Raw genomic sequence first — 24,887 nt, 5'->3', positions numbered from 1 at the left:
TTCATGTAGGAATAGACCCCATCTTTTTATCCTTAATAGCAATGATACATGCGTGCCTTGCTACCCCTTCTGTGACTGGGTGAGGACACCGCAAGATCAAATCCATCACAAAGCACCTATTCCAATTGCAAGAGAAATCAATCTAGTTGGCCAAACCAAACCAAAGTTTCAAAGAAGAAATACGAGGCTATAAAAATCATGCATATAAGAGATTAAAGAACACTCAAATAATATTCATAGATAGATCTAATCATAAACTCGCACTTCATCGGATCCCAACAAACACACCGCAAAAAGTCATTGCATCAAATAGATCTCCAAGAACATTGAGGAGAACATTGTATTGAAAATCAAAAAGAGAGAAGAAGCCATCTAGCTACTTCCTACGGACCCGTTGGTCTATGGTGAACCACTCACGCATCATTGAAGGAGCACCAATGAGGATGATGAACCCCTCTGTGATCGTGTTCCCCTTCGGCAGAGTGCCGGAATAGGGCTCTAGATTGGATCTCCTGGTTCTGGAACTTGCGGCAGCTGGAATTGTGTTTCGATCGCTCCCCTAGGTTTCTGGAATATCTGAGTATAGAGCCGAGAGGCGGTGGAGAGGACCTCCATGGTCCCCACCACCCATCAGGGATCGCCAGGGGCCTTTGGCGCGCCTAGGTGGGTGGTGGGCCCGATGGGCCTCCCCTCCGGTGCTTCCTTGGCTCCCAAGTTGTCTCCTGGTCCCAAAAAATCTCCAAAAAGTTTCGTGGCATTTGGACTTCGTTTGGTGCTGATATTATGCAAAGTAAAAAACAAGCAAAAACAACAACTGGCACTGGGCACTATGTCGATAGGTTAGTCCCAAAAATGATATAAAGTTGCATAAAATGAATGTAAAACATCCAAGAATGATAATATAACAGCATGGAACAATAAAAAATTATAGATACGTTGGAGACGTATCATCCACCCATCGACCGCTATCCAGCATGCATCTATGGTATTAAGTTAATGAAAACAGAGTAACGCCTTAAGCAAGATGACGTGATGTAGACAAAGTAAACCCAAGCAATATGAATAAACCCTATCTTTTTATACTTAATGGCAACAATACAAATATGCGTCATGTCCCTTTCTGTCACTGGGAATGAGCATCGCAAGATTGAACCCATCACAAAGCACCTCTCCCATTGCAAGAAAATCAATCTAGTTGGCCAAACTAAATAGATAGACCGGAGAGAAATACAATGCTTTAATAATCATGCATAAAAGAATTCAAAAAATACTCAATTAATATTCATGAACAATCCGACCATAAACCCACAATTCATCGGTTCCCAACAAACACACCGCAAAAGAAGGTTACATCGAATAGAGCTCCAAGAACATCGAGGAGAACATTGTATTGAAGATCTAAGAGAGATAAGAAACCATCTAGCTACTAGAGCTATGGACCCGTAGGTCTATGGTGAACTACTCACGCATCATCGGAAGGCAGCAAGGATGATGTAGAAGCCCTCCGTGATCGATTCCCCTCCGGTAGAGTACCGGAAAAGGCCTCAAGATGGGATCGCGGAAGAACAAAAACTTGCCGCGGGGGAAAAAGTGTTTGGGGTGGCTCTCTGTTGGTTTCCCAATTTTAGAGAATTTATAGAGGTGGAATTAGGTTAGACAGAGCCACGTGGGGCCCATAATGCATCAGGGCATGCCTACCCCCTGGGCGCGCTCTGTTGCCTTGCCGTCTCCTTGCTTCTCGTTTGGTCTCCTCCCAAAGCTTCTAGGGTCTCTCTTGTCCAGAAAAAAATTGTCGAGAAGTTTCATAGTGTTTGGACTCCGTTTGGTACTGATTTCCTGGAAAACCAAAAACAAGTAGAAAACATCAACTGGCCCTTGGCACTAGGTTAATAGATTAGTCCCAAAAAATGATATATAATAGCACAAAAAGTTATATAAAACATCCAAGATGGATATTATAATAGCATGGAACAATAAAACATTATAGATACGTTGGAGACGTATCAAGCATCCCAAGCTTAAGTCCTGCTTGTCCCTGAGTAGGTAAATTGTAAAAACAGAATTTTTGATGTGGAATGCTACCTAACATGTTCATCATGTAATCTTTCTTTTATGGTATGAATATTAAGATCCAAATGATTCAAAGCAATAGTCTATAATTTGACATAAAGACATCGATACTCAGGCATGCCAACAAACAGTCATGCATTTAAAAATATAAATGCTAAAGAACATTATCACTACAAAATCATATAGCCTTGTCATGCTCCATCTTCTTAACACAAAATATAAATCATGCACTAACCCGATGTCAGCCAAGCAATTGGTTCATACTTTTTAACGCGTTTCAGCTTTTTCAACCCCCATGCAATACATGAGCGCAAGCCATGGATATAGCACTATGGGTGGAATAGAATGCATTGGTAGAGATAAATATGGAGAAGACAAAAAGAAGAAAGTCTCACATCGACGCGGCTAATCAACGGGCTATGGAGATGCCCATCAATTGATGTCAATGCGAGGAGTAGGGATTGCCATGCAACAGATGCACTAAGATCTATAAGTGTATGAAAGCTCAAACTGAAAACTAAGTGGGTGTGCATCTAACTTGCTTGCTCTAGAAGACCTCGGGCATTTGAGGAAGCCCGTCATCAGAATATACAAGCCAAGTTCTATAATGAAAAATTCCCACTAGTATATGAAAGTGACAACATAGGAGACTCTCTATATGAAAAACATGGTGCTACTTTGAAGCACAAGTGTGGAAAAGGATAGTAACATTGCCCCTTCTCTCTTTTTCTCTCATTTTTTTGTTGGTCGCTTTTTGGCCTCTTTTTCTCCCTCATTGGGACAATGCTCTAATAATGATTACCATCACACTTATATTTACTTACAACTAAATATTACAACTTGATAAAACTTAAACATATGACTCTATATGAATGCCTCCGGCAGTGTACCAGGATATGTGCAATGATACTAGCGTAACATGTATGGTAATGATGAACGGTGGCTGAGACACAAATACTACGTTAGCTATATGATCATGCAAAGCAATATGACAATGATTATGTGTGTCATAATAACGGAATGGTGGAAATTGCATGGCAATATATCTCGGAATGGCTATGGAAATGCCATGATAGGTAGGTATGGTGATTGTTTTGAGGAAGATATAAGGAGGCTTATGTGTGATAGAGTGTATCATATCACGAGGTTTGGATGCACCGGTGAAGTTTGCACCAACTCTCGAGGTGAGAAATGGATGTGCACGGTGCCGAAGGCTAGCAAACAGCGGAAAGGTGAGAGTGCGTATAATCCATGGACTCACATTAGTCATAAAGAACTCACATACTTATTGTGAAAGTTCATTAGCCCTCCAAGCAAAGTACTACTACACATGCCCCTAGGGGAGGTTGGTAGGAGTTAACCATCGCGCGCCTCGAGCTTCACACAAAGGAAGGCACTCAATAATAAATCGTTCTCCAACTTCTTAGCATAACGGGACACTATACATGCATGCTTCGGGAATCACAAACCTTAACACCAATATTCTTACTAAACCGCAATTATTCACTAGTACAACCCACATATCACCATCTCTATATCGTAAAACTATTGCAAGGAATCAAACTTATCATATTCAGTGATGTACATGTAAGTTTTTATTATATTCCTCTTGAATACCTATCATATTAGGACCAATATCATAAGCCGTGCATATTGCCATTACTATTTACTAGTTGATAACCGTGCGTTGCCACAGGCTGCCAATGCTGATCCAACCTTGGTAGTTGTCTCACTGTTATCGATGAACCCACAATAAGCCCTCTTGTGGCCCTAACAACCCCTCCTTAAAGCGCTCATCCCACAAAATAGTATGATATCTTCTTCCCCATACAATGTATAGCTAAACCAAATAAATGCGACTCAAACTAGAATTCCAGATATACAAATTTATCATCACGACTTAAAAAAGTATCCTCATGTTCTTAATCAAATTTTGTATAGCTTGAGGGATATTGGTCACCAAGAGAAAAATGTGCTCATAGTGCCACATAAAAATAAATTTAGGCGTAGATATCTTGAGTTATACGCATAGTTATAAAAATATCTTGTACTCCACAAGGATGTGTCCCGCAGAAGAAAAAAATAGAATTTATGTGTTGTATGGTGCTTATTAATTACTACATTGTGACAAATATCAAATCACCAAACCACTATACATAGTGAGCTTTGAGAAGGTTGACATATTAGAATTAAATCAAATTATCTCAACTGTAATAATGCAATAGATATCTTTGCCCTGATGCTTCCTTGGTAGTCTTGTTCGAAGAAAAATTTCTCACTGCAATCTACCAACATAGCCTGACAGACAAGCAAGAAGCAAGTGAGGAAACATTAAAAAAATATTATCCCCATCAAAGGAAGCATCACTACATCCGCGTAACCAAATAAGCAACCTATATATCAAGCAGACACATCTGATATGCCCATCTTCAATCTATGTTTTCTTCCAACTAAATAGTTGCTATGACAAACTTACATTTCTAGGCATTTTCTGAGCAGCACCTATATCCTTCATGGTCATTTTGATATATGTAATGTGTATATAATAAGACAAATGCTTAGTCCTTACTGTGCACTTAGTAGTAGTGCAGATTACTGCCACCCATTGTTGACACCAATTGAACTGTAAAATCATTTGATGGAAACCTCACCTCCTCGAGGGTTGCAGAATCACTAGAGCAAATCCACCTATTAAGTAAGAAAATGACATAAATAAGCATACAAAAAATTTCTTATTGTGTACTATTGTTCATGAGAAAGTGTGAGACTCATGCGTATAGAAAAGCAACATCATACAAAAGCTTGGTCAATCAAAATTTGACCCTACTCACAACAAGCAAAAATAACTTCTGATTCATCCCTGCTCTTCACAACCCTCCCCATGCTGCCACTCCCACCCCGCCATGGGACCTCATCCTCGTCATGCAAAGGCTCTTCACCAGCCTCTGCAGCCACAGCCCATGGCGGTGGCCATCGGCACGCTTGTGCTCCTTGCACTGCTTGTTGTGCTCACCTTCCTCACTGCACACCATGCCACCATGGTGGCTGATAGGGGTGCATGAGTGAGTGTTGTGGGAGATCGTGAGGAATAGGTCTTCCTTTAACCTAGGAATAGGGGGTTGGGAAAGCAGATATGTTTGTGTGTGTGGATGTTTTTTGCGCCACCATGAGTTGTTTTGGGTGCATGAACATTGACATAACTATCAAGCTTCTTGAAAGCTTTCTCTCTAGCCTTTGAGAGAAAAAACGGGGTTAGGAAAAGATAGTATGAGCCTCGAAATCACACATCAATTCCTAACTAAGGCATAAAAAGCTAACCATTAAATCCTATGGTACATGCAACTCATTATTTATGGATTGTGAAGATGGTCCTAGGGTCATTATTCTTACAGTTCTCCATTATAGAAAATTATCTCACAAATATGGAACTTCCCTTGAATAGTAGTTAGCTTATAAGTTGGGTAGATATCAAAACCAAAATATTGAAGCCAGTCACACCAAAAAAGATGCGCTTACATTCCCAAGTTGGTCGATGATGGTAAAATTGAACATTGGTTGCTAGACTAATGATACTAACAATGTAGAACACATGTTCTATGTCTTAAACATTGATACGTCCATTTTGCATCATGTTTTTCTACTGTTATTTATAGTGTTTTCATGCAATATAACACTTTGTGGAGCAATTCTAATGTATTTTCTCTCATAATATGCAAGGTTTGCACAAAGAGGGAGAATACCGACAGCTGGAATTCTGGACCTGAAAAAGCTATGTTAGAGATACCTGTCCTACACATCTCCAAATGAGATGAGATTTTACGGAGAATTATTTTGGCATATATAAAAAATATGAGAGAAAAGAAATACCATAGGGGGGCACCCAGGTGCCCACTAGCCCCCCGGCGCGCCCTGGTGGGAAGTGGGGGGCGGGCCCACCTCCGTTGCCCATCTTCGGGTAAATAAGATCTTCTGACCTAGAAAAAATAAGGAGAGGACTTTTGGGACAAAGCATCGCCGTCACAAGGAGGAACTTGGGCAAGAGCACTTTTCCTCTCCGAGAGGAAGAAATCGAAGCTATCGTCAACACCAACAACCCTCTCATCGTGGGAGGGCAAATCTTCATCAACATCTTCAATGACACCATCTCATCTGATAAACCTAGTTCATCTCTTGTGTTCAATCTTTGTATCAAAACCTCATATAGGTACCTATGGGTGACTAGTAGTGTTGATTACATCTTGTAGTTGATGCTAGCCGGTTATTTGGTGGAATATTATATGTTCAGATATATTATGATATTCAATACCCCTCTGATCTTGAGCATGAATATGTTTTGTGAGTAGTTACTTTTATTCTTGAGGACATGGGAGAAGTCTTGTCATAAATAATCATGTGAATTTGATATTCGTTCGATATTTTGATGATATGTATGTTGTGATTCCCTTGGTGGTGTTATGTGAACATCGACTACATGACACTTCACCATCTTTGGGCCTAAGGGAATGCATTGTGGAGTAGTTATTAGATGATGGGTTGCTAGAGTGACAGAAGTTTAAACCCTAGTTTATGTGCTATTCCGTAAGGGGCTGATTTGGATCCATATGTTTAATGTTATGCTTAGATTTTATCTTAATTCTTCTTTCGTAGTTGGGGATGTTTGCGAGGGGGGTTAATCATAAGTGGGACGCTTGTTCTAGTGAGAACAACACCCAAGCACCGGTCCACCCACATATCATATTATCAAAGTAGCGAATGCGAATCAAACCAACATGATCAAAGTGACTAAATGAAATTCATGTGTTTCCTCAAGAACGCTTTGCTTATTATAAGAGATTGTTTTGGCCTATATTTTGCTACAAAAAGGATTGGTCTACCTTGCTGCACCTATTTTTAATATTGCTACTTATTACTTGTTACAAATTATCTTGCTATCAAACTATCTATTACCGACAATTTCAGTACTTGCAGAAATTACCTTGCTGGAAACCGCTTGCCATTTCCTTCTGCTCCTCGTGGGGTTCGACACTCTTACTTATAGAAAGGACTATCATTGATCCCCTATACTTATGGGTTATCAAGACTCTTTTCTAACGCCGTTCCTGGGGAATGAAGCGCTCTTGGTAAGGAAAAATTTATATAACGTGCTGAAATTTACTATGGAAAACATTCCTTTGAGGGGTTTGTTCGGGGTATCTTCACCTAGACAAGAAACACAAATAGATTGTTAACCTTACAGAGCATGAAGAAAATAGATTGTTAAAAACTCTGAGGAAGCACCGTGCTGCTCTTGGACATACTCTTGATGATCTTAAGGGCATTAGTTCCACTTTGTGTCAGCACAAGATTAATATGGAACCTGATGCTAAACCCGTCGTTGATCACCAACGACGATTGAATCCTAAGATGAAGGAAGTGGTAAGAACTGAAATACTAAAGCTTCTGGAAGCACGTATAATCTATCCCATTGCTAATAGTATATGGGTAAGTCCTATTCATTGTGTCCCTAAGAAAAGAGGCATCATTGATAAAAATGAAATTATCCCACAAAGAATTGTTACTGGCTATAGAATGGTAATTGATTTTAGAAAATTAAATAAAGCCACTAGAAAAGATCATTACCCTTTGCCTTTTATTGATCAAATGTTAGAAAGGTTGTCAAAGCACACACAGTTTTGCTTTCCTGATGGATATTCCGGTTTCTCTCAAATACCTGTATCACAACCTGATCAAGAGAAAACCACCTTTACTTGTCCTTTTGGAACTTATGCTTATAGACGTATGCCTTTTGGTTTATGTAATGCACGCTACCTTTCAAAGATGTATGACTGCTATATTCTCTGAATTTTGTGAAAAGATTGTTGAGGTTTTCATGGATGATTTTTCCGTTAACGGAACTTCTTTTGATGATTGCTTAAGTAACCTTGATCGAGTTCTGCAGAGATGTGAACAAACTAACCTTGTCTTGAATTGGGAGAAGTGCCACTTTATGGTGAATGAAGGTATTGTCTTGGGCATATAATTTCTGAGCGGGGTATTGAGGTGGACAAAGCTCAAGTTGATGCAATTGAGAAAATGCCATGTCCCAAAGATATTAAAGGTATTCGAAGTTTCCTTGGTCATGCTAGTTTGTATAGGAGGTTTATCAAGATTTCTGTAAAATTTCCAGGCCTCTTACTAATCTCTTGCAAACGGATGTTCCATTTTTGTTTTGATGATGATTGTGTAGAAGACTTCGAAACACTTAAGAAATCCTTAACTTCTGCACCCATTGTTCAACCACATGGTTGGAACTTACCTTTTGAAATTATGTGTGGATCTAGTGATTATGATGTTGGTGTTGTTCTAGGACAAAGAGTTGATAAAAACTAAATGTGATACATTATGCTAGTAAACTCTAGACAGTGCCCATAGAAATTATGCTTCTACTGAAAAATAATTTCTAGCAGTCGTGTTTGCTTGTGATAAATTCAGATCTTACGATTCTAAAGTAATTGTTCACACAGATCATGCTGCTATTAAATACCTTATGAAAAAAATATGCTAAACCTAGACTTATTAGGTGGGTTCTTTTGCTACTAGAATTTGACTTGCATATTACTGATAGGAAGGGAGCTGAGAATCACGTAGCTTATAACTTGTCTAGGTTAGAGAAACTTCTTGATGACCCACTGCCTATTGATGATAGCTTTCCGGATGAATAGCTAGCTATCATAAATGCTTCTCATAATACTCCTTGGTATGCTAACTATGCTAATTATATTGTTGCTAAATTCATACCACCTAGTTTCACATATCAACAAAAGAAAAATTCTTCTTTGACTTAAGACATTACTTTTGGGATGACCCACATCTTTATAAAGGAGTAGATGGTTGATACGTCCATTTTGCATCATGTTTTCCTACTGTTATTTACAATGTTTTTATGCATAATAATGCTTTATGGAGTAATTCTAATGCCTTTTCTCTCATAATATGCAAGGTTTACACAAAAAGGGAGAATGTTGCCAGCTAGAATTCTGGACCTGAAAAAGCTATGTTAGAGTTACATATTTTGCACACCTCCAAATAAGATGAAAATTTAAGGAGAATTGTTTTTGAATATATAAAAAATATGGGAGAAAATAACTACCGGAGCGGGGCCACCTGGTGAGCACAAGACACCAGGGCGCGCCAGACCCCCCAGGCGCGCCCTGGTGGGTTGTGCTCAGCCCAGCCCACCTCCGGTGCCCATCTTCTTGTATATAGGTCCTTTTCACCTAGAAAAAATAAGGAGAGGACTTTTGGCATGGAGCGCCGCTGTCTCAAGGCGGAACTTGGGCAGGAGCACTTTTTCCCTCTGGCGGAGCGATCCCGCCGGGGGAACTTCCCTCCCTGAGGGGAAATCGAGGCCATCGTTGTCACCAACACCCTCTCATCTTTGGGAGGCCAATATCCATCAACATCTTCAACAACACAATCTCCTCTCAAACCCTAGTTCATCTCTTGTGTTCAATCTTTGTACCGGAACCTCAGATTGGTACCTTTGCGTGACTAGTAGTGTTGATTACATATTGTAGTTGATTACTATATGGTTTATTTGGTGGAAGATTATATGTTCAGATCCATTATGCTATTTAATACCCCTCTGGTTTTGAGCATGATTATCATTTGTGAGTAGTTACTTTTGTTCTTGAGGTCACAGGAGAAATTTTGTTGCAATTAATCATGTGAACCTTATATGTGGTCGATATTTTGATGATATGTATGTTGTGATTCCTGTAGTGGTGTCATGTGAACATCGACTACATGGCACTTCACCATCTTTGGGCCTAAGGGAATGCATTGTGGAGTAGTTATTAGATGATGGGTTGCTAGAGTGACAGAAGCTTAAACCCTAGTTTATGCGCTACTTCGTAAGGGACCGATTTGGATCCAGATGTTTAATTCTATGGTAAGATTTTATTTTAATACTTTTCTCGTAGTTGTAGGTGCTTGCGTGGGGGTTACTCATAAGTGGGAGGTTTGTTCAAGTAAGAACAACACCCAAGCACCGGTCCACCCACATATCAAATTATTAAAGTAGCGAACACGAATCAAACCAACATGATGAAAGTGACTAGATGAAATTCCCGTGTACCCTCAAGAACGCTTTGCCTATTATGAACATTTTGGCATGTCCTTCTCCACAAAAGGATTGGGCTACCTTGCTGCACTTTATTTACCGTTACCGTTAATTTCTCATTACAAATTATCTTGCTATCAAACTACCTGTTACCGACAATTTCAGTGCTTGCAGAAAATACCTAGCTGAAAACCACTTGTCATTTCCTTCTGCTCCTCGTTGGGTTCGACACTCTCACTTATCGAAAGGACTACAATAGATCCCCTATACTTGTGGGTCATCAAGACTCTTTTTTGGCACCGTTCCTGGGGAGTGAAGCGCTCTTGGTAAGTGGAAATTGGTAAGGAAAAATTATTACTACGTGCAGAAATTTATTGTCACTTGCTACGATGGAAAACCATCCTTTGAGGGGTTTGTTCGGGGTATCTTTCATGACCCACAAGTATATGGGATCCACCGTAGTCCTTTCGATAAGTAATAGTGTCAAACCCAACGAGGAGCAGAAGGAAATGACAAGTAGTTTTCAGCAAGGTATTCTCTGCAAGCACTGAAATTATAAGTAACGAGTAGTTTGATAGCAAGATAATTTGTAACGAGCAAGTAACAGTAATGGTAACAAAAGTGCAGCAAGGTAGCCCAGTCCTTTTGTGGCAAAGGACATGCCAAACTGGTCTCTTATGATAAGCAAAGCGTTCTTGAGGGTACACGGGAATTTCATCTAGTCACTTTCATCATGTTGGTTTGATTCGTGTTCGCTACTTTGATAATTTGATATGTGGGTAGACCGGTGTGTAGGTGTTGTTCTTACTTGAACAAACCTCCTACTTATGATTAACCCCCTCGCAAGCATCCGCAACTATGAGAAAAGTATTAAGATAAAATCTAACCATGTCATTAAACTTTTGGATCCAAACAGTCCCTTACGAAGTAGCGCATAAACTAGGGTTTAAGCTTCTGTCACTTTCGCAACCCATCATCTAATAACTACTCCACAATGCATTCCCTTAGGCCCTAATAAGGTGAAGTGCCATGTATTCGACATTCACATGACACCACTAAGGGAAACACAACATACATACCATCAAAATATCGAACACATATCAAGTTCACATGATTACTTGCAACAAGATTTCTCCCGTGACCTCAAGAACAAAAGTAACTACTCACAAATGATAATCATGCTCAAGATCAGAGATGTATTAAATAGCATAATGGATCTGAACATATAATCTTCCACCAAATAAACCATATAGTAATCAACTACAAGATGTGATCAACACTACTAGTCACCCACAAGCACCAATCTAAGGTTCCGGTACAAAGATTGAACACAAGAGATGAACTAGGATTTGAGAGGAGATGGTGTTGTTGAACATGTTGATGGAGATTGCCCTCCCCAAGATGGCAGAGTTGTTGGTGATGATGATGACGATGATTTCCCCCTATGGGGGGGGGGGGGGGGGGGGTTCCCCCGGCGGAATCGCTCCGCCGAAGGGCAAAAGTGCCCCTGCCCAAGTTCTGCCTCGAGAGGGCGGCGCTTCGTCCTGAAAGTCCTCCCCTTATTTTTTTCTAGGTCAAAACGACTTATATACCAGAAGAGGGGCACCAGAGGTGGGCCGAGGAGGGCACAACCCACCAGGGCGCGCCCGGGCTCCCTGGCATGCCCAGGTGCGTTGTGCCCGCCTAGTGGGCCCCCTCTCTTAGTTATTTGCTCCAATAATTCATATATATAGATTCCATAAAAAATCTCCGTGAAGTTTCAGCTCATTTGGAGTTGTGCAGGATAGGTGGCCTGACGTAGCTTTTTCACGTCTAGAATTCCAGCTGCTGGTATTCTCCCTCCTTGTGTGAACCTTGCATATTATGAGAGAAAAGGCATTAGAATTACTCCAAAAGCATTATTATGCATAAAAACAATATAAATAACAGTACGAAAACATGATGCAAAATAGACGTATCAACTCCCCCAAGCATAGACCTCGCTTGTCCTCAAGCGAAAATAGAAATAAAAAAACATGTCCACATGTTTAGAGAGAGAGGTGTCGATAAAAACAAAATACGGACATAGAAGCATCATGTATATTATTATAACGGCAACAAACCGGACACAGAAAGATAAAACTTTATCACGTAACTTTTATCATAGACTTCTCATGAATAAGTAACAATTCATCACAACACGAAGTATAAAGCATAAACTCTATTGAAAACCAACATACTATGTTCTCAGTCAACTTTGCAACTACAATTCATCATCTTTTCAGGAAGGGTCACGTATCGGAGCCTTTTGGCAAGTCCACATACTCAACCATCATATAGTCTTGTATGATTTCTAACACTCACTGCGTACATATGAGCAAAAAGTTTCAACCGGACACATAGAAAGATAGGGGCTTATAGTTTTGCCTCCCAACGTATTCACCTCAAGGGTGATGTCAACAATAATAACTCATGCCCACCCATATCCAACTGGATATATGTGCCTAGATCTTTCCTCACCACATGGTGCTTGCCAAAAGAGAAAATAAAAAGGAATAGAGACAAAAACATTGACTCTTGCATAAAAGTAAATACATAAAAGTAAAGGATAGGCCCTTTGCAGAGGGAAGCAGAGGTTGGCATGCACTTTTTGGTTGTATGCTCAATCTCTTAGTGCAAAAGAATGTCACGTTATATTGCCCCTTATGATAGCAACCTTTATTATGCAGTCTTTCGCCTTTATTATTTTGCTATCACAAGTTTGTACAACTCTCAATTTTCTCTTACACTAAATGATCTAACACATTTAGAAGCAATTTTTATTACCTTATTGCACCGATGACAACTTACTTAAAGGATCTGTAACATCCCAAATTTTCAATTTGGAATGTTATACATAGATCATTCATGCATATCATATTTTATTGCATTGTCGATTTGTGATCCTCGAAATTCTAAGCAACTCAAGGACCCACAGAGAGAGTTGGGAATTTTGCAGTTTTCATATTTGAATTTTATCAAATATCGAAACGAGAATTATTTGTTTTAATTATTTTTCTCTCTGAAAATATTTCATATCAAAATATATGAGAGGGGATAATATGAATTCCCCAAAATAATGAAATATTGGAGGAAAATATTAGAAACAAATAAAGATTTTTTTTGGGATTTTATTGCTATTTTATTTGCATAGGAAAAATACGCGTTTCTCAAAATTGCATTATAGGCCCAAATAAATGTTCACCTTGTTCGGAATATTTTTAGAGGACGGAGAAAATTTATTTCTGGATTTTTGGAGTCAGTTTAGTATTCCTTTTCTTCGTTTTTCTACGCAATTTTTTTTAAAAAAGGTCGAACCGACTTGGGCCGCCGTGGGCGACCCGGACTCCGCATCGCCCCAGGCTTTATAAGCCCGTGACCCCGCCAGCCCCAGCCCACCCCAGCCGCCACCGAACCCTAGCCACGCCTTGAGCCCCGCCCCGCGCCTCGAGCCCTGCGCCACCGCCGCCACCGGAGTTGACCGCCGCCGCCTTTTTTTCTCTTCGGTTTATTTCAGTAAACCCTAGATCTAGATCCGGTTTTTTTTATTTTCCGATTTATTTTCTTTAGATCAGTTTTCCGTCGGTTTATTTATTTAGCGAACGCCGTTCGTACGTTCGTTTTAACGAACGGTTTTCACCCGTTAACCACAGACAGCGAACGTTCATTCGTTAGCCTGTTCGTCAGTTTTCCTTTTTCTCGGGTTTTTCGCGATTATTTTCGATCGCGATTTCTGATCCGATTTTCGTTTTAGTATAACTTTTCGCTCGTTTATCGGAATCAGGCGATTCAAGCGCCTAGATCTTCATCTCGAAGCCCTCTTTCTGTTTAACCAACTTGAACAAGATTTTTGGTACTGTAAAATTTGACTTTAGTCCAAATTAGTAAATGGATCTTGTTTCTTTCGCAGTTTGAGTTTTGTTGCTCCGTTTGATTTGGTTCTTTTTGCAAACTGGAGTTCTTAAGTTGAACTTTCTGGTTAGATCTTCTTATTTGAGTTTTACCCGTGCATCTTTGATTGATTGCTTATGTATGTTTTTTTGCGATAGAATTCCTGGAGTGCGAAGCGTGCTACTACGAGTCTTTAGGTTTTGCGGATCGTCAGCAAGGCAAGTAACACATTGATCATACTCTTTTCATACCCAGTTTTTATGCATTAGTTCCAATCCTCAAACACTGCATGATTAGGATGGGATTAACTTGTGGGTTTGGGAAGTAGTTGATGAGGTAGAACCTATTACTTGTGGGTTTGGGATGGAGTTACTTCTACGTTATGCTTATATTGCCATGCTATGCTCGTAGACGTGGATTGGGTTTGAGTGTATCCATGACAGATGTGAGTTGTTAATTAATGGTTCAACTTAAGGTGGCTACTTTAATACACATCTGGGTGGATTGCTTGTTTGGGCACCTGGGGAATCCAGTGTTGTCCTAGGAGATCCCGGGGCATTCGTGAGATTATTCATGCTAGAAACTTCCGTGTGCAGCCACAAGCTATTATCGGCTCTAGCATACTTTGAGTAAGTTGCATGACCTCTTCCAGTGGTAGGCTAGCAAATGTAGGGGATGTAGGTTGGTACTGTCTACCCAGGGTTAGAGTTAATGCTTCTGAAAGACGGTGTCTCGGTCATCTGTTTCTCAAACACCATGTAGTGCGAGAAATCCAACGGAGGAGATCGAGTCTTGTGGGGAAAAGTGCGCAAACCTCTGCAGAGTGTAAAATCTAATCATGGTTAGCCGTGTCCTCGGTTATGGACATCTTGAGTATCTAGTACTTGGATTATCCTATCGTATCTGATCACTCTAAATTAATATGTTGGGTTGTTAATGATTACTTTAATTGGGATTGAGACGGGGGTACCATTCTCAATGTTTCAACCACCATGATAGTTAAATAAAATTTATTCCTTCGTTGTAGGGAAAAATCTGCTTTTCGCAAAAACAATATAACCGTAGAGCCTCCACCAGCCAAATATGCATGTACTGATATCATTATTTCTGTTCTTGCTCTACTATGTTACATTGCTAGCATATTCCATGTGCTGACCCATTTCGGGCTGCAACGTATTATGTTGCAGACTTTTCAGACGAGGAGTAAGGTTCACTAGGTCATTCTCGTGCAGCTCAGCTATGCCATTGGAGTTGATGGACTCACTTTATCTTCCAAGCCTTCCGCTGTTATCGTATTAGATGGCCTTAAGCCATATTTATTGTAATAAGTTCTCTTTTGAGATATTCGATGTAATAAGTGTGTGATTGCTACTCCGTTATAAATCCTTCGAGTACTGTGTATGTCAGCATTACCGATCCAGGGATGACACTGAAGCACAGAGACTTGACCGTTTGAGGTCGGGTCGCTACAAGATGGTATCAGAGCCAGGTTGAGTGTAGGACACGACCACTAAGATAAGCCATGGGTCACTCGTCTCTACTCATTTCTGACTCCTCTCCATTTTCTACTCTTTAGGATGGCTGACTCGAGGAACAAGTTTGCACAACCGGATGAAGACACACCCTTTGGACGACACTTGAAGGAAGTCATTAGGTACCTAAACATCGGAATACCAAGCTTCACCGGGACCTACAATGCCACTTTACCAGAAGAGGAGCACTGGATGATACGAGTTCAAGTTCCAGGAAGGACATTCACGCCACTCACACAGCCCATAGAGTTTTCCTTTGATGCACCAACCTGGAGTCTCGGCAAGAGCATGGCAGCTCACATCGCCATGGGGCGCATCGGCGAAGTTTACCACAAGGATCTCAAGGATACTATCTACCAGATATGTGGGCGCCGAGATGAGCAATGGGAGATAGTCAGCACCAAGAAGGACATGTCCATTGCAGCTTTCATCCAGGAGTTAAACCAGCACATTCGATGCCAGGAGAATCAGATGTGCGCAGACATGATAGATTTGAAGAAGGCGATGACAAGGATCACCGAGCTGGAGGAAGAACTCAAGTCTACACGCGATGGATATGAGGAGGAAATCGCGACACTGTTGGAGAAGAACGACGACCTGGTAAAGAAGATCGGAGTATTCATGGGAGGCCCCGTGCCAGGAGGAGAAGACTCGATTCTACTTGCCCGGATAACTACATCATCATCGACGACACCGACTCCGACCCCGACGATAGTGATGATGATTTTGAAGACGAAGCTGGAGCGGACATCATGGAGTCTTCCACCGATCAAAATTTCTAGATGACCACCAAATGATTAGTAGTATTCCCCCATGTATATAGTAGTAGTCTGAGCACTTTTAACGATAGTTCTAGACCGTTTGTATGCCTTTGCTTGATTGATTGAGTGATATGATTGTGTTTGTCTCATGTGCATATGGGTAGTGCTTTCTCACTAGACCCCATTTCTATTCTAATCTCTCCCCTCTAAACCCATCAGATGCCTCCGAGACGTGACACCGGATTTGTTTTCCCACCGGAGATCACCCAGTTGATCCAGCAGCAGAATGCCTTGATGTAGATATTAGTCCAGAACCAAGGCAACAACAACCCGCCTCTAGTTGACAACTTAGCTCATTTTCTGAGGTTACAACCGCCGGTGTTTTCCAGTAGCACCAAGCCAATAGTTGCAGATGACTGGCTACGCAGGATTGGAAGGGAGTTGACCACCGCTGGTTGCACAGATGCAGAGAAGGTGCGTTTTGCCGCACATCAGTTGGATGGACCAGAAGCCTCATGGTGGGAGAATTACACAGCCACTTTCCCCATAGCCAATATCACTAGGGATCAGTTTCAGCAAGCTTTCCGCACAGCACATGTCTCAACTGGAGCTATGAGCATGAAGAAGCGTGAGTTTTGCAACTTGCGCCAGGGAAACCGTACTGTAGCCCAGTACGTGGATGAGTTTAGTAAGCTATCTCGTTATGCCCCTGATGATGTGGCCACAGATGCCGCGAGGTAGGAGAAGTTTATGGAAGGGCTTAATGATGAGATGAGCATGCAGTTGATGGTGGCAACATTTGCTAACTACCAGGAGTTGGTAGACGAAGCTCTTATGATGGAAGGGAAGCAGCAACAGATTGAGAGCCGCAAGAGGAAGTATGGACAAGGAAAGTACAATTCTGGAGCTCAGCAGAAGCCTCGTTTCACCCCGAACTCAGGAGGACTTATCCATAACAATGGAGGCCACACTCACAATGTAGGAAGTTCCCATAACCACAATGGCCCCAAGAATGGAAACGGGAATGGAGCAGGCAGCAATCAGAACCGCTCTAACCCAGCCACACCCGCCAAGAACGATCAAAGTCACATTACTTGTTTCAAGTGCGGGAAGACTGCACACTATGCCAATGACTGTCCGGAATTGAAGAACGGAAATGGTAATGGAAGCGCTGGGAAGAAGCCCAACCCTTTCAATAGGGGACAAGTGAACCATGTGAACGTGGAGGGGGTTGAGGAGCAGCCTGATGCAGTTATCGGTAAGTTTTTGGTTAAGTCTTTTACCGCTCTTGTTCTTTTTGATACTGGTGCATCACATTCATACATATCGAGGGGATTTGTGGATAAGTTTAAGTTGCCAACTCAAGCCCTTAGGACGCCCCTGTTAGTAAGTTCACCTGGAGCAGAGTATATGGCCAGCCGATGGTGCGACCGGATACCCTTAACCATTGGTAGCCATGTTTTCCCGTCAGACCTAATAATTTTGGAGTCACAAGGGTTGGATGTGATATTAGGCATGGATTGGATGTCGAAGTATGGAGGAAGCATAGATTTTGCTAGTAAGTCAATTCTGCTCACCACCCCGGAGGGAAAAAGGATCAAGTATGTATCCAAGCATTCGTCAAGGAGAACCCAAGTATATTCCCTCTCAGGAGTTGTTCAGGAGGAAGTGCCTGTTGTGAAGGATTACCCCGATGTGTTTCCAGAGGAATTACCCGGCATGCCGCCAGATCGGGACATTGAGTTCTTAATAGAACTGTTGCTAGGCATCAGACTGATATCGAAGAGACCATACCAGATGCCCGCAAATGATCTGGAGGAGATTAAGAAGCAGATCAAGGAGTTATTGGACAAAGGCTACATGACGAAGTTCATCACCGTGGGGAGCCCCAGTGCTTTTGGTTGAGAAGAAGGATGGATCGTTAAGGATGGTTGTTGATTATCGTGCATTAAATGAGGTGACGATCAAGAACAAGTACCCATTGCCGATGATCAATGATTTGTTTGACCAGCTGCAAGGAGCTAAAGTGTTTTCAAAGATCGATCTGCGATCAGGATATCACCAGCTGAAGATTCGAGAGAAGGATATACCAAAAACAGCATTCACCACAAGGTACGGGTTATATGAGTATACGGTCATGTCATTTGGACTGACTAACGCCCCTGCCTATTTCATGAGTATGATGAATAAGGTGTTCACGGAATTCTTGGATAAATTTGTGGTGGTGTTCATTGATGATATAATGGTATACTCGAAGAATGAGGAGGAGCACAAGGAGCATTCACGTTTAGTTCTCGAGAAACTCAGGGAACATTAGTTGTATGCCAAGTTCAGCAAATGTGAGTTCTGGTTGAAGGAAGTTGGATTCGTTGGACATGTTATATAAGGAGAAGGTATAGCAGTAGACCCCACCAAGGTTCAGTCAGTCACTGAGTGGTTGGCACCCACCTCAGTTAGCGAGATCCGCAGTTTTCTTGGACTCGCAGGATACTATCGGAGATTCATTGAGAATTTTTCCAAGATTGCGAAGCCAATGACGGCGTTGTTGAAGAAGGATACCAAATTCAAATGGACGGAGGAATGTGAGGCAAGTTTTCAGGAGTTGAAGAAACGTTTGACTACAGCCCCAGTGCTGATTCTGCCAGATATACGCAAGGACTTCCAAGTATATTGTGATGCATCACGCTCAGGACTTGGAGGTGTACTTGTCGGATGTGGGGCTCCGGCAAAACCCTTAAGGTTCGAACTCTGGGGTGCGCGCGAAGTTCTTTCCCTCCTACCGATCTATGCCCTATCTCACTAAGATCTCGCGGACGAACTCGACCAACTCGCAACACAGGAAGACACGAGATTTATACTAGTTCGGGCCACCGTTGTGGTGTAACACCCTACTCCAGTGTGTGGTGGATTGCCGCTTGGGCTGAAGAAGAACAGTACAAAGGGAAGAATAGCCTCCTGAGGTTGAGGTGTTCTTGTGCTTTGTGGACATGTGGATGAGAACTCGATCCGTCCCCTACTATGGTGGCTAGCTCTACTTATATAGGCCCTGGTCCTCTCCCCAAATATTGAGCGGGAAGGGAGCCAACAACGGCGGGCGAATTTGAAAGGGGACAGCTAGTACAAGCTATGCTGACAAAAGTGGTCTTCGCCTGCAAAAGGCTCTGGTGGTGACGCCGTCTCGGGCTCCACGGTGACCTCTATCCTGCCGTCCCGCTGGTCTTGGTCTTGTTGCACCGATATGGAAACCTTTGCCTGATGCCTCGGTACTCCGCGCCTGCGCCTGCCTCCTTAGCACCAAAGAGGAAACAAGGACGCTGCGCGCGCTGGCTCCCGCCTGGTGCCGATCATCATGGCTCACATCACGTGAGCCTCGTGAGGTTTGCTCCACCTTGATATCTCCGCTCCTCGCAAGGCAGCCTGGTGAGGTTGCTCCCGAGGAGGTCTTGCGCCGTCCGCCTCGCGAGGCTTGGCCCCTCGCGAGGGTCTTGAATGCTTTGTTGATGAAGATGGGCCGTACAGGCCCGCTAGCATAGCCATGCCGTGGGCCGCAGGCAGGCAAGTCTGGGGACCCCCGTTCCCAGAACGCCGACAGTAGCCCCCGGGCCCGAGGTGCGCTCGGGCTTGGCTTCGCGGCGAAGCCAAGGGTCAAGTGCGGAGCGCCGCGGGCCCCAAAAGCCTGCGGCCTTGGTCGACGCGTGGCGGTTGATTGGACGTGGGCGTCTCCACTTCCCCACGCTGCCTCGGCAATTGCACAACTTGAAAAGTCCCTGCGACATGCAAGGAAAACCATCATTACCTGTGATCGTGGGAGGCGCCGGTTGGCCTCCACTTGCTATAAATGGGGAAGGGGGGCGGAGCCCCCATCGCCATCTCTTCCTTCCTTCGCTCGCTTCTTCCTCCTTGCTCCCCTGCTTGCAACAATGGCGCCCATCCGAAGGTTCTCTGCTGAAGAGAAAGGGAAGGCCCCCCGCGATGATCCGGGGCCACTCCCGCCGAAGAAGAGGTCGGTTCATCATCGCGACGAGGCGGCGATGCAGGTGGTGACGAGGCCTTGGAGCGAGCGGCCTCCTCCAGGGTACCCGCTTCCCTTGTACGCCTGAGCCGAGGGCTCGGGAGGGCGGAGCGACGAGCAGCGACGCCCGCGCCGCGCCCGTGGTCACAGCGTGATGGCAATGCGTGCCGTTGCTCCTGGAATCCACGCCACGGATTCCCCGCACGAGCTTGTGCTATGGGCGCCGATGCCCCCGAGTTCCTGGATCCGCTTTCCGCGGTTCTTCTCCGATGTGATGCCGCCGAGGGGGCCTCTCGAGCTCTGGCTGCAGCACGCCGACTACGATGCTCCGGCGACCGGAGCAGAGGTCGAAGCGGTCCCCACCGGCATGATCTTCATGACTCGCGGCTGGGGCTAGGTTGCACTGGTCTACCGTGCGGAAGGCACCCTCGCGATCCATTTTGAGTTCGACGGCGCCTCTACGCTCTTCTTCAAGGTCTTCGATGCGGAGCGCCGCCACCTGGAGTGTTGCCCTAGAGGGGAGCGCCAGGGTAACGCATGCTCCTCTCGTGGCTACTCCAGCAACAGCAGCCCCTGGGAATCTAGCGACTCTCCTGAGCTCTACGAGACTCCAGAGACGAGCGATGACAGCTACGTGCCCCCAACCTCCTACCAGGCCTGGAGCAGAGCCGCGGCGTCCAGCCGCCGCCGCCGCCGCTGATTTGGATGGGGTTGGCGCCAGCCTCCCGTGGCCCACTGTTGATGATGGCGTCCGCCGCGGGAGAGTATAGATAGGATTCCTCTTAGTTCTTGCTTTTGCTTCCTGCGAAGAATCATGAAGTACCCCGTGGGGGTGTGTAAGGATCTGTAATGCCTTTTGTGTATATATTCCCTGTTATGAAAATTTGTGAACGCATGTCCTGTTCAGGCTCGGTCTCCCCTTTCCAACCTCGCGATAGCTTGTTACTCTACGCTGATAGGTCCCGGTCCCCAGGCAGGCTGCAGCCGTCGCTGGTATGCCAGGTCGCGTGCCGTGGTCAAGGCCAGGAGGTGAGCGGCCCGAGGTCCAGTAAGAGCCCCTGAGGCGCGATGCTCAGGAGGTCCCCCTTGGCGCCCAAGCAGCTATGGTAAGGCAGGAAAGGGATGCGACGTGGCCACAACAGGAATGCGGTGAGTGCGACCCTTAGGTCCTATCGATTAGCCGGTCCGAGCATGAGACTTATCTCAGTAGTTCAGGGTCGGTTCTTCGTGATGCGCCAGGCCTGTGCGCAACCACCTACAGCGTAGCTAGGTTAGGCCCGTAAGGGTTCTTCCCCTTCCAATGCTTTCCTTCGTGCTCTACGTCCTCAGGTCCCGGGCCTCGAGCGAGCTCAGCCACCGCTGGTATGCCAGGTCGCGATGCCGTGGTCAAGGCCAGGGAGTGAGGGCTAGAGAGCCAGTAAGAGCTCCTGAGTCGCGATGCTCAGGAGCCCCCCTTTTAACGCGCAAGAGGAATGCATGTAAGAGGAGAGAGCCCACGGTACCGCCCGCTATTATCCTCGGGAGGTTCCTGTAGGTCATCACAAGGAGAAACACGGTTTTGCCGTTATGGTTGCCAGCCCGCCGTTGGTTGCTCTGAGACGAGACGAAGACACTGAGGGCCTGGTGAGGTGACGTGCGCGGGGTGTGCCGCGAGCCAGAGCTCGACCGCTCAGGTTTGTCGACGTGGCAGGGACGGACCCATGCACCAGCGCCGTGCCTGTGTGAGGAGGCCCCGTGGGAGGCGACGATCGACCAGGTGGTAAGCTGGCCCGGGCAGGGGGATTAAGCATGGAAGACAAATCAACCTGGGTAAATGCAGAAGGATACGTGCCACTGGGTCAGGCCCGAGCGGCTTGGGGATGATGCAGCCCGAGGGACGCCCCCAGGAAGGTAAGCTAAAGACATAAGCAAAAGGGATACATGCAACAAGGACGGACCCATGCGGCCTGGGAATAATGCAGCCCGAGGGGCGCTCCCAGCTAAATGAACTTGGAAAATGTCACCTGGTTCTGTTGACGAAGGAGAGTTGGGGCAGCTGAAGGTACGCGGCGAAGGAATGGCTCCTCACGAGCCACCGGGGCCCTGAGCCTCGGGAGGCTCTGGGGGCTCGGGTGGTTCCTTGAAGACTGTCTTCATATCTTCCAAGACGGCGTGGTACCTGGCCTCCTAAGCCACCAGGAGAGGCCGCATGTTGCGCTGATAGGCTGACGCCACGCTCGGCAAGCCGAAGGGCATGCGAACGTAGCTGTGTGGCGGGCCCTCGCAACGACCCACACGCGAAGGCCAGAAGAGCTCCTGAGATGCGGCCCTGTTGAGCCCTAGAACATCGATGCAGACGCGCAGCCCGGCATCCTCGCCTGGATGGGGAGCTGCGCCTCGTGAGCGGCGGTCGCTGCGCATGGCCCTTGCGTCTTGCAGTTCTAGAGTGGTCTTGGTGATGAACTCCTGAGTGGTGGGAACTCCTTGCCATGTGTTCTCCTGAGGGAAACATGCCGCGAAGCACGCCTCCAAGTGGTGCCCAAGTGCCTCCTCATGAGGTTGGCAAGGTCCGAGGCCCTCCAGAAGAGAGCCCCCGAGCCCTGCCCGAGGAGGGTGCCGGGCGCGCCTTCCTATGCGATGCAGGGAGGCGCCCTTGGAGCGGGCGCTGATCCTGACGAGGCTCCAGCTGCGTTGCCGCCCTCCTGAGATCCTGCACGGCGCAACTGCTTCTTCTTCTTGGGGAGGGCCTTAGGAGGGCCCTCGCTTTTGCTGTCGGGGTCGTCGATTGCTGCAGCTTGGATGGCGCGCTCGAGGGAGCACACCGCGTCCCTCTCTTCACATGGGACCGTGATGATTCCGCCGCTTCCCGGCATCTTGAGGACGTTGTAACCGTGGTGGGTGACCACCATGAACTTGACCAGGGCCGGATACCCGAGGATGGCGTTGTACGGCAAGCGGATGTGCGCGACGTCGAAGTCGATGAGCTCGGTGCCGTAGTTCTTGCGCTCCCCGAAGGTGACAGGCAGGCGGACCTGCCCTATCGGTGTGGTGGAACCGTCGGTCACTCTTGAGAAAGGCTTGGTAGGCTGAAGCTGCTCATACGGGACCTGGAGGTTGTCGAACGTGTCGACGGATAGGACGTTGAGCCCTGCGCCACCATCGATGAGGGTCTTGGTAACATGCACATTGCTGATGACTGGTGAACAAAGCATCGGGAGGGCGCCAGCGGTGGCTGCGCACTTGAGCTGATTTGCCGAGTTGAAGGTGATGGCGCACTGGGACCACCTGAGCGGGCGCGTGGCCTCGAGCTTGGGGAGCACCGCGTTCACCTCTCGAGCGAACTGTTTGAAGATGCGCTGAGAGGCTGGGGCCTGGGCGCCGCCCAACATGCAGGCGATAGCACACGGCTCCTAGAAGCCCCCAGCCCCCTCATCCTGATGGTGATTGTTGTTCCTTCTTGGTGGTGGCGGCAGCAGGGGAAGACCGGCGTTGCCCTGAGGGCGATCCTCACGAGGCTGGTCCCTCCAGGCGCCCTCGCGAGGATGGTCCTGCCAGCGGTCCTCACGAGGCCTGTCGCGCCACTCATGGTGCGGGCAACGGTCGTCCCAGCGTCCGCCTCCGCGTCCTCCTCCACGGCCGTAGCCCCGGTCGCTGCGCTCGGGGCGTCGACCGAAACGTCCTTCGCGAATGGCTCTGAGCTCTTGACAGTCGCTGGTGTTGTGGGTGTTCAGGTTGTGGAAGGCGCAGAACGGTCGGCTACCCTTGGATGACTCAGGCTGGTCCCTGCCCCGCTTGGTGTCTGGCTCCGCTGCGAGCACAGCTGCTTCCTTGCGCTTCACGTCCTTGGCCTTGGCCTTCTTCTCCTCTGCACCTGCAGCTGGCAGCTCGAGGAGGGAAAGGCGCCCCTCCTCAGCTCTTGCGCACTTGGTTGCCAGGTTGAACAGCTCCTGAGATGTGCATAGCTCCTCGTGGATAGCGAGCTCCTCCTTCATCTTGATGTCACGGACGCCGTCAGAGAACGCGGAGATGATGGCCTCGTCCGTGACCTTGGGGATCTTGAGGCGAGTGTTGTTGAAGCACTGGATGTACTTCTGGCGTGTCTCTCCTGGTTGTTGCTCGATGCGGCGCAGGTCACCCGCGGCCGGCGGGCGGTCGCGGGTGCCCTGGAAGTTGGCGACGAAGCGGTCGCGCATCTCATCCCAGGAGGAGATTGAGCCGTGCTACAGGTTCAGGAGCTAGGAGCGGGCACCATCCTTGAGAACCATGGCAAACCAGTTCGCCATGACTTTCTCGTCGCCGTTGGCCGCTTTGATGCTCAGCTCGTAGAGCTGCAGGAACTCCGCGGGGTCGGCGGTGCCGTCGTAGAGGGGAGGCAGATCCGGCTTGAACTTGCCTGGCCAGGCGACGCTACGCAGCTCGGGGTGAAGGCGCGGCAGCCGGCCGTGGTTGCCGGGGCTCGTCTCGGAGGTGAGGCCCGTGTGCCGCTACCGCAGGTAGCGCGCGGTCTTGGCGAGGTGGCGCGG

The sequence above is a fragment of the Aegilops tauschii genome, chromosome 3 (genome assembly GCF_002575655.3).
Source record: "Aegilops tauschii subsp. strangulata cultivar AL8/78 chromosome 3, Aet v6.0, whole genome shotgun sequence".
NCBI classification, from domain to species: domain Eukaryota; kingdom Viridiplantae; phylum Streptophyta; class Magnoliopsida; order Poales; family Poaceae; genus Aegilops; species Aegilops tauschii.
This window is presented reverse-complemented; position numbering follows the sequence as displayed.